Source organism: Chlorocebus sabaeus, chromosome 12 (assembly GCF_047675955.1).
Source record: "Chlorocebus sabaeus isolate Y175 chromosome 12, mChlSab1.0.hap1, whole genome shotgun sequence".
In the NCBI taxonomy this organism is placed as follows: domain Eukaryota; kingdom Metazoa; phylum Chordata; class Mammalia; order Primates; family Cercopithecidae; genus Chlorocebus; species Chlorocebus sabaeus.
Window position 1 is genome coordinate 35,130,136 of NC_132915.1, and position 14,856 is coordinate 35,144,991.

A 14,856-nucleotide genomic window follows, 5' to 3' on the forward strand; every position below is an offset into this window, starting at 1 on the left:
TGCTACTAATTTGCTATGTGACCTTAAGGAAGTCATTTCATTCCTCTAAGCCTCAGTTTCCTCATCTGTAAAAACAGAGATATTAAAACTTCCCCTGGCCATTTCACAGGGTTACCCTGAAAATTAAATGAAATAAGTATGGGGAAACTGTTTGTAGCTGCCAAAGTACTTTGCAATGGAACCTGTGATTATGTCAGATAGATTCCTCTTGGGAACCTTGCATGGTTTCACTCATGTATATGTGATTATCACATCTAACTACATTTCCCAAAGGATTGGGCAAGCACTTACTCCTGTGGGTGTGAAGGGGAAGAGTTCATATTTGTTTCACCATGCTTCAAAGCTTTTGCAACTGGTCCATAGCTCAGGTACTCTGCTATCCCTTTGGTTCAACATTAATCACTTGTTTTATGGGGTGGTTATTCCTCTCTGATAGGATGGAAGACTTGTTTGTGTTTATGGACATTTCCCTGTTCTATTTGAGTTATATCACATTCCACCTTGACCTGGGCAGAATAGTTGATTTTCCTGTTCAGCATGGAACTGGAGGCCCTTTAATTAGGAAATTCTGAATGGGTATGCTGCAGAGATGCATGGCAAACAGAGACTGTTTCCTTCAAGTTTCCCACAGCGGTACAACGGCCTCCCGCCACCAGATTCAGTATATTCTCTCCTGCATCCTCTCAGCAGCAATGCTCAGCAGTCCATAGGCAGCCCTCAGCTACAAAGAATGCCCAGGTGATGGAGGGAAGAGACGCTGGTAAATTGAATTTGCTGTTTAACTCACTGTTAGATCTAGAAAATATGGGCTTTGTTTTTTTCAATTCTTATAATTACTCAATGTTTTTTGAACATTAGAATTTTGCATCTATGTTATCAACTCAAATATCATCACTGATTGTGATGCTCGATGTGAATGACTACAAATAGGCCCAGCCTCATTCTGTTGCCCAGGCTGTAGTGCAGTCTGCTCCTCTGCCTCCTGGGCCCAAACGATCCTCCTGACTCAGCCCCCCAAGTAGCCAGGACCACAGGGGCATGTCACCACACCCAGCTAATTTTTGTATTTTTAGTAGAGAAGGGGTTTCACTGTGTTGCCCAGGCTGGTCTTGAACTCCTGAGCTCAAGTGATCACCCGCCTTAGCCTCCCAAAGTGCTGGGATTACAGGCATTAGCTACTGCATCCGACCCCCAGATGGCTTTTTCACTAAAACCTCAATTTTGTTCCTTCTCTTAGGAATAACATGTATTGAGTGTGTGCCATGTACCAGGCAGGCACTATTTACCTTATTTATTCCTCAACAAAATAAAACAAAATCGGCCAGGCGCAGTAGCTCATGGCTGTAATCCCAGCACTTTGGGAGGCTGAGGGGGTCGGATCACGAGATCAGGAGTTTGAGACCATCCTGGCTAACATGGTGAAACCCCATCTCTACTAAAAATACAAAAAAGTAGCCAGGTGTGGTGGCGGGTGCCTGTAGTCCCAGCTACTTGAGAGGCTGAGGCCGCAGAATGGCGTGAACCCGGGAGGCGGAGCTTGCAGTGAGTCAAGATGGCACCACTGCACTCCAGCCAGGGAAACAGAGCGAGACTCCATCTCAAAAAAAAAAAAAAAAGACCAAAATCAAAAAAAGCAAAACAAAACAAACCCCATAAGATGGGTTTATTATTATCCTGGTTTTATCAATGAAAAACTGAGGCTCAGAGAAAGGATATCATTTGCTGAAGGTCACACAGACAGTAAATGCTGAGGTGGGGTCTGAAGATGAGTCTGTGTGGTAGGCAGAAAAACAGCCCCCCAAGATGTCCATATCCTAATCCATAGGACCTGCAAATGTATTCCTTTACTTGGCAAAAGGGACTTTCAAATGTGATTAATTTAAGAACCTTGAGATGGGGAGATTATCCCAGATTATCTGGGTGGGCCCAATGTAAACACATGGATCTTTATGAAGGAAAGCGGGAAGCAGGAGAGTAAGAAAAGGAGACAAGATAATGGAAGAGGAGGTCGGAGTGGCCACGAGATGCAGACAGCCTCCTGCAGCTGGAAAAAGCAGGGACGTGGATTTGCCCCTAGAACCCTCAGAACAAACACAGCTCTGCTGAGCCATTTTAGACTTCTGAACTCCAGAACTCAGATAATACATTTGTATTGTTTTAGGTCCCTAAGTTTGCAACGATTTCTTAGAGCAGCCATAGGAAGCTAATACACATCTGGATACAAGAAGTGGCAGAAAGAAAACAAGTCTCCGTGATTTTGTCAATAATTCATTTATAGGTCGTTGCTAGCCATTTGTGGTTCTCTACAAGGATTTAGGGAACTAATTATTTTTTTTAATGTTCAGAGCTTAAATGCTTACCACTGAGTTAAATGACCTGTCTCTACCTCCACCCTGAAAAATGCCTCTTGTTTGAAGGTAGTTTGTAGCTAGAATTTGGGTTTCATAGGGACTGCAACATAAAGAGTGCAAAGTTTATTTCTGCTGGAAATTATGAGTGAGGCTAGTTGAATATCACCTTTCTAAAAGAGTGAGTGGGTGAGGACTGGTTCACAGGGGTGTTGGTTTGAGTGCAGGTGGGTACTTGAAAGAGGAGGGACCTATGTGGCTTACTATGGTCACATGAGGGTTCTGACCTAGCTGAGGAAACCAAGTGGAGAAGCCACTTGGTGCTTTAGTTTCAGTTAGTTTGATTTCTTCACTATTTTTTTTATTTTTTATTTTTTTAGATGGAGCCTCGCTCTGTCGCCAGGCTGGAGTGCAGTGGCACTATCTTGGCTCACTGCTATCTCTGCCTCCTCGGTTCAAGAGAGTCTCCTGTCTGGGCCTCCCGAGTAGCTGGGACTACAGGCGTGTGTCACCACACCCAGCTAATTTTTGTATTTTTAGTAGAGACAGGGTTTCACCATGTTGGCCAGGGGGGTCTCAATCTCTTGACCTCATGATCTGCCCAACTTGGCCTCCCAAAGTGCTGGGATTACAGGCGTTAGCCACTGCGCCTAGCCCAGTTAGTTTGATTTTTACAGCCTGTGGGGGAGAGAAGGGATCTTAGAGATACTAATCTAACACCCTCATTTTACAGATGAGCAACCTGGTCCCGGGGAGAACTGACTTAGCCAAAGCAGACAGGAGGTCCTGGCCAGGACTAGAGCCCGAACCCAGTCCCAGCTCCTTGCCATGCCCACTTCCCTCATCTCTCTTCCCACACCACTTGGTGTGGTTCTGTGTACATTAATTGGACATTTCTCATAAACAAGGTCACAGTTTAGTCGCTGTTCAGAAGGTGGTATTTGTAGACTCAGATCACCAAGTGATATCCACACTTCAATAAGTTGTTCTATCATTCTTGGTTAATAAAACCCATGCTGTTATAACAAGTTTATTTCTGAGCCACAAGTGTTATTAAAATAAAATATTCTGTTTTAGCACATTTTGGGCATGTTTGGTTCTTATAGAAGAGCCTGTGCTAGCAGTGGTAAGTTTAGCTACCTGCCAGTTGGATCACATATAAATCTACCCAAATCTTGACACAAGACAGTAAAATCTAGGCCAAAGGGCACTCTTCCACTCATGTCCCAAACTCACACATACATGACTGCTCTTAGCAAGCAGACTTGAAATTAATGAACACAGAACAATATCCATGGTGGGATTGTGGATTTCAATCCTGGCTCTGCAGTGTAGGCACCACAGGTTATTTCTTACCAATGAGGAAATAAACCCAGAGGGTTTAAGGAATAGGCCCAAAAGGTCACACAGCCTGCTGTTGTCAGAGCCGGCCAGGGCCCAGGTCTCTCCCCTTTACACTCTGTGGACACTGTGTGACATTACTAGTGTGACACTGTGGATCATCAGCATCAGAATAACCCCGAGTGCTTGTTAGAAATAGAGAATTCCAGGCTGGGCGTGGTGGCTCACACCTGTAATCCCAGCACTTCGGGAGGCTGAGGCGGGTGGATCACGAGGTCAGGAGATCGAGACCATCCTGGTTAACACGGTGAAACCCCATTTCTACTAAAAATACAAAAAATTAGCCAGGCATGGTGGTGGGCACCTGTAGTCCCAGCTACTCGGGAGGCTGAGGCAGGAGAATGGCGTGAACCCAGGAGGCGGAGCTTGCAGTGAGCCAAGATCGTGCCACTGCACTCCAGCCTGGGCAACAGAGCGAGACTCCGTCTCAAAAAAAAAAAAAAAAAAAGAGAATTCCTCGAGACCAGCCTGGCCAACATGGTGAAACCCCATCGCTACAAAAAACACAAAAATTAGTTGGGCATCGTGGCAGGCACCTGTAATCCCAGCTACTCAGGAGGCTGAGGCAGGAGAATTGCTTGAACCTTAGAGGTGAAGGTTGCAGTCAGCCAAGACCACACCATTGCACTCCAGCCTGGGCGACGAGAATGAAACTCCGTCTCAAAAAAAAAAAAAAAAGAAAAGAAAAGAAATAGAAAATTCCCTGGTCTTCTGTGATGGTTGGGGGAATTGGGAGGGAGCATGTCACTGAGGAAACTGAATATTTAACAAGTTCCTCATGTGACTCTGAGATACCTTCAAGTTCATAAACCTCTGAAAATGCTCACTGTCAGTGGTTCTCTACTCTCACTCTACATAAGAACTAGATGAAGCATCAAAAAAAAAAAAAAAAAAAAAAAATCCTGGGCCCAATCCCAGTATTCAGTTAATTTGGATGGTGCCAGGCAATTGTATAATTTTGGAAAATGGCTCAAATGGTTCTAATGTGTAGTCAGAGTTAGAAACCCATGGCCATTGTGAACTGTGGTACCAAATGCTATACCTGAAAGGGCAGCCGCCCTGTAATTCCGCCCTAGCCTTCTGGCCATGTCCTAGCTTGCAGGCTCTGAGGAAATAGGGCAGGACTCTGAAGAATAGAGAATGAATGAGGAACAAGGTTGCATCCTTTGAGAACTCTAGAGCTTTGATCAGTTACCTCAACCAAAATCAATTCCCCATCCGGGAACCACCCGTGCCCTGACATCCTCCCTTGACTTATTCCCAAGTATCTCACAGTGTGTTCCCTCTTTTAGGCCCTTCAGAACAACATCTCTTTGCTGAGCTGGTATCAAGCAAAGCCTATGAGATGTTTCCAATTTGTGAACATAGTGCATCTTGTAATTGATTTGTTCTTCTCTTTGCTCTATCGACTAGGAAGCTCAGAGCCAAATTTGAGGCGCACCTTTAGCAATCATATAGCACCTTATGGCATACACTTTGCTATACCTTATTTTCCTGCCATAGCTTTTCTTTGATTTGTTTCTGTTTACCTACTTTTTACAGACAAATATCCTTTTTTTGATTTATTCTCACATACTATAAATGAATTAATTACATTATTTAAAGACTTTTCATCAATACATTTCTCTTTCTCTTGGGTCAGACAGAGAAAAAGAAAAGAGCATGCAAGAAAGATGGAGAGAAGAAGCACATGCACACAGATAATATACAGAAGTGGGAGGAGGTAAGGGAGGGTTTGTGATCATATCAGCTTTAACAGGGTGGTGCTCTCCAAGGGGCAAGAGTCAACCTGCTTATTATAACCATTTCACAAAGATCTTAAAGGAACTTCCTTCTATGGTCAAACCCTTTTGTTCTTACTCAGAATCAGTCTAGCTGTTAAGTCTGTGGTAGCTGGAGCTACAAAACCAAGGCCTGAAAGTTGCAATACTAGGTACTGTGACTGTGAGTCACCTTTCCCTTTCAGACACATACACCCCACAAAATTGATTTTAGCACACACAAAAATTGAGAAAACACTATAATACTAAATCTAAGATGATTTGCAAAGGAATATTACTTATCGAATGGCTTGAAGTAGTTTTTTAAAAACTTGGAGAGATTTTGATTTCATAATGAGTCAATAAGTCATTTTTTCTGCCATTAAAAAATCTAATTTCTTAACAAAAACACTTAGTTTTTCATGACCTTATAAACAGAAAGCTCCCATTTCAAAGTAAAAATGAAATCTAAGATTATACAGATTTTTATGGCATTGCTTTTATCTAAGCAACATATATACATGCTCAAAGTAAAAGGTTAAGTAAATTTCTGCAATAAATAGGCTGTTTTTGAAATGCAAAGAACATTATAAAGAATGCAGAATCTTAAGGGTAATCAAGTAGTCATTACGTTTTTCTTAAGTCTTCACTTTAGATGTTGTTATTTCTGGCACAGGTAAGCAGTGGAGTGTTTTTTTGTTTTGTTTTGTTTTGTTTTTGTTTTTGTTTTTTTCATACAGGGTCTCATTCTGTCATCCAGGCTGGAGTGAAATGGCATGATCAAGGCTCACTGTAGCCTTGACCTCCCCAGGCTCAGGTGATCTCCCTCCTCAGCCTCCCTCAGAGCTGGGACTACAGGCATATGCCACCAGCTAATTTTTGTATTTTTTGTAGAGAAGGTCTTTTGCCGTGTTGCCCAGGCTGGTCTTCAACTCCTGGGCTCAAGTAATCCAGCTGCCTCAGCCTTTGAAAGTGCTGGGATTGCAGGTGTGAACCACTGTACCCCGCCATAGCAGCAGCATTTTTTATGTCCTCAAATACTGGAATCTTTGGTTACTGCCATATCAGCAAAGAAGTCAATCATTTTAAGAATGTTTTAAGTGAACACCTTGCAAATCCTAAGGATATCTACCTATTTTTTTTAACCTTGTTTGTATTTTAATAATCTGCCTCAAACATGCCTTTTGAAATCAGGGAAGATATAGAAAAATTAATAACAGCAACTGATAGGATTCAATTCACCACACTGAAACATGTTTTTGTAAATGAGATAAAAATCCTTTCCTGACAACAGGGTTATCTCACCTGTTAGTTCTTTTCACTGCAGGGGAGAAAACAAACAAACAAGCAACAACCTTTTCCTCTACCCTCTTAGGTTCAGTGTCTGGGGCCTGAGAATTAAACTGGCAAAAGACAGATTAACAGGGGAAAAGGCATCTATTTTATGGATGTTAACATTTTTGCATACATGGGAGCTTCACAGAAAAGGAGAGAAAACCTAAAGAAGCAGTTAGACTTGGGAGCTCATAGATCATTTTAACAAAGGGGGATAAATTGTGGCCAGGTGACTGGACAAAGGAAAGGGGTTTGGGCTTCTAGGGGTGAAAAATTGTAGGAAAGTGACTAGGAAGTATATAGGGAAAGTAATGGAAAGCAAGGGTTGCTTTGGTGTCTTTATACCAACTCGTCTCAGTGCCAGCTTTCTGTCTCTAGTGATAAATCACTTTCTTCATTCTGGTACAGGAGAGGGGTGGAAATTTATGCCACCTTCACAAAGGGAAATTTATGTCCTGCTTCTAGGCAGAAAAGGAAAGGGCAGAGAGCCCTTCTTACAACTGCTATTTCTCCATTGCTTTCAGCCCAAAATAATCATATGCCAAGGAGGCATACTTTGGGGTGGTATAACCTGATCCCCTTCACCATGTCACTTCTCTCTTGCCCTGTGGCTGTGCTCAGAGATGCCCTGGGGTTTCAGTGTTGATCTTCCAGAACAGCCATATGTGTCCTGTTAGGAACTATGATCTGTTGGTTAAGAAACAGCCACCTAGATAAAGTTCAAAGAATTCTGCAATCCAGATTGTGTGTGTTCCTAAATGTGGTTTGGCCTGGAGAAACAAGGACCAGGAAATCATGGAAAGCCAGGCAGATGGGAGTTAGAGAGCCTGGCAAGAGTCCTAAGCAAGTGCTCCGTGCCCACCGTCCCACTTCCCCCTGCCCATCTCTCCAGGAAGTGGCACTCAAACTCAAGCATGTGTGAGAATCACACAGAAGGCTTATGAAAACAGATACCAGGTCTTTGCCCACAGAATTTCAGATTTAGTAGATCTAGAATGCCCAATCATTTGCAATTCTAACAAGCACTCTAGATGTAGCCTTGCTTCTGGATAGGGACACACTGAGTAGCACTCTCCTAGGGTGGTGAGACTATCTGTCTTCCGGTCAGGCTTTGAACTGACAACAGACAGATGAACAGAGGACAAGGCAGGCATTTTATGGATGTTAATATTTTTACATAAATGGGGGCTTCACAGAAAAGAAGTGAAGAGCCAAAGAAGCAGTTAGACGTGGAGATTATATGTCATTTTAACAAAGGGGGCTAAATTGTGGCCAGGTGATTAGATGACAGAAAGGGGTTTGGGCTCCCCACTCTTTCTCCAGTGGGGAGAAAGAAGCTGCTGTGGGTGAAGTTTCCTGGGGATCTGGAGGAGGAGAAGGGGCCATGCTCATATCTGAATCTAGGTGCTAGAAAGAGAACAGCTGAGATTTTCCATAAACTGTCAGTACTAGTCAGGATGAATCAGAGTGAATCTTTGGAATAGAAAAAAAAAAATAAAGATTTTGCTTTCTCATCATCATAACGCTCTTCTATTCAGTCTATGCATAGCTAGTGCAACCTTTTGCTCCACCCAACCAGCTCCATTCCCTTTACCAATTATTTATAATACGCTTGGGTCACTCACGGGAGGAAAACACTGTCAGCATCAAGAGGTAGCAGCATTTTCAAAATATATTTTGCTGTCTTGAACAAAAATCTTAACTATTTATTAGTCAGTAGTTCCATATGGTCTTATACTTTTTGTTGAGTCACAGTCTCCCTCTGTCACCCAGGCTGGAGTGCAGTGGTGTGATTTCCGCTCACTGTAACCTTCACCTCCTGGTTTAAGTAATTCTTGTGCCTCAGCCTGTAGCTGGGACTACAGGCGTGCGTCACCATGCCCAGCTAATCTTTCGTATTTTTGGTAGATATGGGGTTTTGCCATGTTGCCCAGGCTGGTCTAGAACTCCTGACCTCAGGTGATCCGCCCTCCTCAGCCTCCCAAAGTGCTGGGATTACAGGTGTGAGCCACCATACCTGGCCTGGTCTTATTACTTCTATACACATAAGATAGGATCTTTCAATATTTATGTAGGTGAATATTTCCCATGTTTTTTGAGGATTCCCAAAAGACTCTGGGGGTTTCCAAAAAACTATTAGGGGTTGAATCTTTTCACAGTAACACAAAGGGGAAGCATCAATCCGTGAAAGTTCAGACCAGCAGTTTAATAACACCCTCTCCATAGCTCAGTTCCCAGTACATGAAGAGATTCAAAGCAATCTTCTTGCTCTCAGTTCTTAGAAAGAAAAATTTGAGAGAGATAAAAGCAGTAATTATCTGTATTATTTAATAACTTAAATGTAATAACCTAAGAAAAAACAGATGTCAAAAATATATAGTCTAAAAAAAAATAGAAGCCAAATCCTTTCCTCCTAGGATGTCTGAAAAGGATAGATTCTATGGAGTGTGGATGAAGATAAAAAGGATTCCTGCCATGAAAGATGAACTGTGGATTCCTACTATGATTCCTACTATGAAAGATGAACTGTGGACATAGTCACTTGAGACCACTGAGAGCAATTAGCCAATTTCATTGTCACCAGGAGGGCACATACCAGAGAATCTGGGAGAAAGCCTGGGCTAGCGCCGTTAGCATTCTCAGGCCTACTGGTGCTGTGATTCAACAGGTTTTGAGGGGATGAGGAGAACCAGAGATCACCACCATCACTTGTAAAAAGCATACTATAGAAACAGTACAACTGTCAAAAATCAGCTAGAGCTTAGACTGTATGCTGTTTGAAATCTAGCCTGAGTTGCTTTCTTGTGGAGGGATTGAGACATGTGCAGAGATACTTTAAATATGTGCAGGTGGCCCTTCTTTTTAAAGGATATTTCATGAGCTCTTTCTACTCATTAGTTTTCCTAAGAGTTCACCATTTAAGCTAGAAAGATGCTGCAAGCTATCTCAGCTAGCTTCTAATTTGGACATAGCACCAATACTATATACACAATTGAACAAGTTACCATATCTTCCTGATTCTTCTTTGGACTGAATAGGTGTGATCTTGTTAAGAAAAATGTGTAGGCATAGGGCCAGATTTTATCAGTCTCCATCCCAGAAAAATGGTGGCGCATGCCTGGGCTCTTGCATAATTAAATGACAGGCTTTGTCACAACCTTATACTGTCTTATCCTGGCAGCAACTGCTTCGAGTTTACCATTCTCCTGCTGGACTAACGGTTCCCGAGAGATGTCATCAATCTCACGTATGCCAGGTGGATTGAAGCCCAGGTTATATACTCTACTGCAAGGAGGGTGAATCCAACATCGGCTGAGACAATCTAAGTGTTTCGAATGGAATCTTCAAACTGATCACCAAATCCACTTCATAGATTTTGTCTTCAAATCAGGGCTTCGGTTTGTCCTAACATCCTCAGAAAACCATCTGGGAACCAGTGCTGGGCATACCTGTTCTCCAACTCTGACACCATTAGGCATGTGATCACATGGTCTGGAACCGAAAGACCGTTCTCCGTGTATTGTTTTGCCACGTCACTAACTTCGGTGTTGGCCTTGGTGTTCTCCCACAAGAAATGGCCATTGGAGAGATGCTGGAGGCCAAACTTCTGGGCCAAGAGGGGCAGCCAGAGGATGACCATGTGCAGGAGTTTGGAAGTCATTGCCTTTGGGAGGAGTGGCGAGGCCAAAGGTGCAGCCAAGACAACCGGAGGGTGCACGTAGAACTTTGTTTCTTGGCCCCAACCTCTGCCACCCTCTGCTGGCTCTGGTACTGTGGTTACTCTCCTACTCAGGGAAGGAGAGACTTTTAAGACAACCCTTACCCTCAGCCCTGTGCAGGGACCAACTCAGCCCTGTGCCAGTATTTACATTCCATAAAGTCACTGCAAACACTGAGTTAGCAAAGACTGAACCATTGCTTCTAAAGGAAATACAGGGTTAAGTCTGGCTAGTCTCTGGTCACATTTTCGCCAATCAGTACATAAACTTGCTTTATGTGTGTTTCTGATTTGGGGATACTTTATTTAATATATATTGTTGATTCATTAATTTTGAACTCACACCCAACAGCACTGTAACTCACACCTGAACAAAACTTATACAGGGTATTTTCTTTGCAAGGCACATTACAGCCTTCTTGGGCTTAAGGACACTTCAGTAACTTTATGACCAGTCTTGGGGGCCATTTTAAACATTGAAATCATCAATGAAAACCATGTGGAAAACATGACATTAAATGGACCATGACATTTTTTTCTTTTTTTTTTCATTTGGAGACAGGGTCTTACTCAGTCACCCAAGCTGGAGTGCAGTGGCACAATTATAGCTCACTGAAGCCTTGATTTCCCTGGGCTCAAGCCATCCTCCCATCTCAGACTCCCAAGTAGCCAGGACTACAGACCTGTGCAATCACGCCTGGCTAATTTTTGGTTTTTTTGTAGAGATGGGGTTTTGCTATGTTGCCCAGGCTGGTCTCAAACTCCTAAGCTGAAGGGATCCTCCTGCCTTGGCCTCCCAAAGTGCTGGGATTGCAGGCATGAGTCACTGTGCATGGCCAAAATTTTTTTCAATATGAGAGCTGAAACAAGAAGGCAGAGTCTATGTCACCTTGTTTGCCTCAGCTGGGGACGTGCACAACCAGTGACTCAAAATTTTTACCACTCTGCGCGTGTCTAAATGACCATGAAAGTGCCATGAAAATTGATTTGGGGATTACAAATAGATTTTAGTGAGTAGACAAATTTGCAAATATAGATTCTGCAAATGATGAGGATCTACTATACCTAGACTTCACTCTTCTCCCTACTTATAATCTATTGGTACATCCCATTGACTGAACCCAAGCAGAGGTCAAAATAACCTGTCAATACCATCTTATAAAGGTCAACTTCCTGAGTACCAAACAGGGTAAGCAAGGGTGGACAATGGATCTGCAGGGGCTCTAGAAAATATTCAGCACATCATCCCACGTTATCTGTAGCCTTGAATGGGATCCCTAGGGATCTGCCCATTTTATAAGACATGAATTCACTCATTCTTTTGTTCATCAAGCGTTTACTAAGCACCTAGCAATAAGCTATGTTCTGTGAGGTGTCTAGTAGAGGCTTGAAAATATTAGAAGATGTTGACCCCATTATCTAAGGGCTCACCATCCACAAAGAAGAGCTGATGATAGTCAACTGACACATATTTGAGCACCTCCTATATTCCAGACTTTTTTAGGTGCTCAGGATATGGCAGGTCCCAAGACAAATCTTTGCCCTGGCATAACTTACAGACCAGAGCGGAAGAAAGGCAAGTGGTTGAAAGACCTCACTGAAGGAGGGTTAGTGCTCTTATAGGAGCATTCACTCATCAGGGGAACAAGTAGGGCAGTGAGGGTGGCCACAGAATAGTAGGCAAGAGCTTTCTGGAGGCAAGAAAGAGTATGGATTGAAGGGCTCTGAGTCAATGCCTGGAACCCAGATTGGGGAAGTAAAAATGATGAGAGATGAAGGCATGTCTTTGCAAAAATATGATTATATTACTAGTCCCAGTGCTGAGAAGTGCCAAAGAGAGGGACAGGTTAAAGCACTGCATGAGACAAAACATTCCAGAACTCCTGGCTCACTGTAATAACTTCCTCAAAGACAGGGGTTCCTATCATCCCTCCCCAGCCTCTGTGCTGCACACGGTGCCCTGCACACCTCCACTCAGTGGCATGCATTCTTCTAGCCCATAGCTGCCCTTAATTGCCCAGGGAGGCCCACCTCCTCAGGAGCACAAGAGTCAGAGTGGTAAAGAGAAGTTCTCCAAAGAGAGACTCAAAAGCTTAAAGAAGGTAAAATTGTGGGGCAAGTGGGATCCTGGGGTACTGCTCAAATCACATCATGCATGGCTCTCTTTTCCCTCATGGTGGTTCTGAGGTCAGGGAAATGTTCAACAACAATACACACACTCTCCCAGTTCAACATCAAGTAGTCATGCTCCATAGAAGTTGGAAGAATGGATGGATGATGGATGGATGGGAACATAGCAAAACCTAATTCTCTATACTGTGTGGGACCAGGCAGGCTTCAAGCAGTGGTTCCTTTCCCTCACTGAGGCTGGGAGTTCACCAAGTCCCTATATGCCTGGCTCTGCACTAGTCCCTCTTGCAGACATGAACTCATTTCATACTTCCAATTACCTTGAGAGGTGACTATTGTACACTCCATGTAATGCATGGTAGCTTAGTAACCTATTCCAAACATCATGGTTAGCAAGAGGTGAATTTATACTTGACTCTAATGCCTCTGACTCCAAGTCACGTCCACTCTCTGTGTTCCTTTTCCATTTGCTTCCTCTTTTCTTTTCCTTTTTCTAATTATTTAGCAGGAAGTCCTTTTGAAATGGGATCTTCTCTGTTCTAAACAGGACTGAATGGAATACTCTCCTTGGCAAAGACACTTTAATTTCTGTGAATTATGGGAGCTCTTGCTACTCTCTCGGGAGTGTCTTGTTCTTTTAACCTTTCAAAGCACTTCCCTACCCCTCATAACATTTAAACCTCCCAAGAACCATATAGGATAATTAGGTGAAGTTATGATTCGTAGTTTCAGATAAGTAAACACAGGCTCTGAGGAATTTAATAACTAATCTGAAAGTCATGCTGTCTTACCTTGAGACAAAACAAGAAAGACTCTCCAGACTTCCAGTCTCTTCCTCCTGGCCTAGAAATGGCAAGTGGGCAACATCTTTTGCTGAGAGAAGTTCCGAGGCGAAGTTCAGGGAATGAGAAAGACCCGTGATCCGTTGACAATGCCTGTCATGGGTGAGAAAAAGGAAAATGGAGGCACATGTGCTTGGTATTTGCTATCCCAACTTACCCATAACTATTTCAAAGCCTTAAGTTGTTTCTCACCTTAATGAGGAATTATGTTAATTCTCTTACAAGTAAGGCCTGGAACATAGTTGATGCTTACTACAGAGATGTACTATAATTTACTGAGTGACTGCTATTCATCAGGCACTGTGCCAGGTTACATGGCTACATTCAAGTTTATCATTACTAAGTATTCAGATTTACTAAATTTAAACACAGCCTTAGATATACTTTGAAAAAACCACACCCCTGTATTACACAGGTCTTAGTACCAGAATTTTTAATATCTTAACAAAGAATTCTTACATGCTAAATAAGCCTAACTTAAGTTTATTAAGGAAAGTATAGGTCAGGGCACAGTGGCTCATGTCTATAACCTTAGCACTTCGAGAGGCTAAGACTGGAAGATTTCTTGAGCCCAGTTTGAGATCAGCCTGGGCAATATAATGAGACCTATTTCTACAAAAAAAAAAAATATTTTTTAATTAGCCAGGTGTGGTAGTGCATGCCCGTAGTCCCAGCTACTTGGGAGGCTGAGTCAGGAGGATTGCTTGAGCCCAGGAAGCAGAGGTTGCAATAAGCTGTAATTATTGTGTCACTGTCTGTAGCCAGAGTCTGTCTCCAGAAAAAAAAAAAAAAAAAAGGAAGGAAGGAAGCATTTATATTTATATCTGGGATAAAAGCACTGTCAGTATTTTAGGGATGAAGTTTACTGCCAGCAGGCACAGTGAGGGCAGGAGCTCTGTTCCATTCATCTTCATGTCTCCAGTGTCTGGCCAGATGTACATTAATATAAAAATGGATGGATAAGTGAATAAATGAATGAAGCTCAGAGCCATTTGCTGATAACGCAACCAGTGACATACTATATGTCCTCTCTCTAGTGGTCATGAAAGTTGTAAGGACAATTTTATCAACTTTGGTCCACAATTTTTTTTGTAGAGATGGGGGTCTCACTCTGTCGCCCAGGCTGGTCTCGAACTCCTGGCCTCAAGCAATCCTCCTGCCTCAATATCCCAAAGTGCTGGGATTACAGGCATAAGCAACCGTATCTGGCCTCATTAAAAAAAAAAATTGTAGAGACAGGGTCTCCCTATGTTACCCAGGCTGGTCTCAAACCCCTGGTCTCAAGTATCTTCCTGCCTCAGGCTCCTAATAATCATGATAAT

General features: G+C 42.9%; 1 long non-coding RNA gene and 1 pseudogene across 2 annotated transcripts in view; both read right to left on the reverse strand.

The window, feature by feature from the left end:
• Positions 1-14,856, reverse strand: part of LOC103219477 (uncharacterized) — a 34,950-nt gene that overhangs the window by 13,474 nt on the left and 6,620 nt on the right. For both annotated transcript variants that reach the window (XR_012094776.1, XR_005240432.2), the window contains exon 2: positions 13,484-13,627. This is a non-coding gene — a long non-coding RNA (uncharacterized lncRNA). The remainder of the gene's footprint in view (positions 1-13,483; positions 13,628-14,856) is intronic.
• Positions 9,791-10,684, reverse strand: LOC119618243 (adenylate kinase 4, mitochondrial pseudogene; annotated as a pseudogene).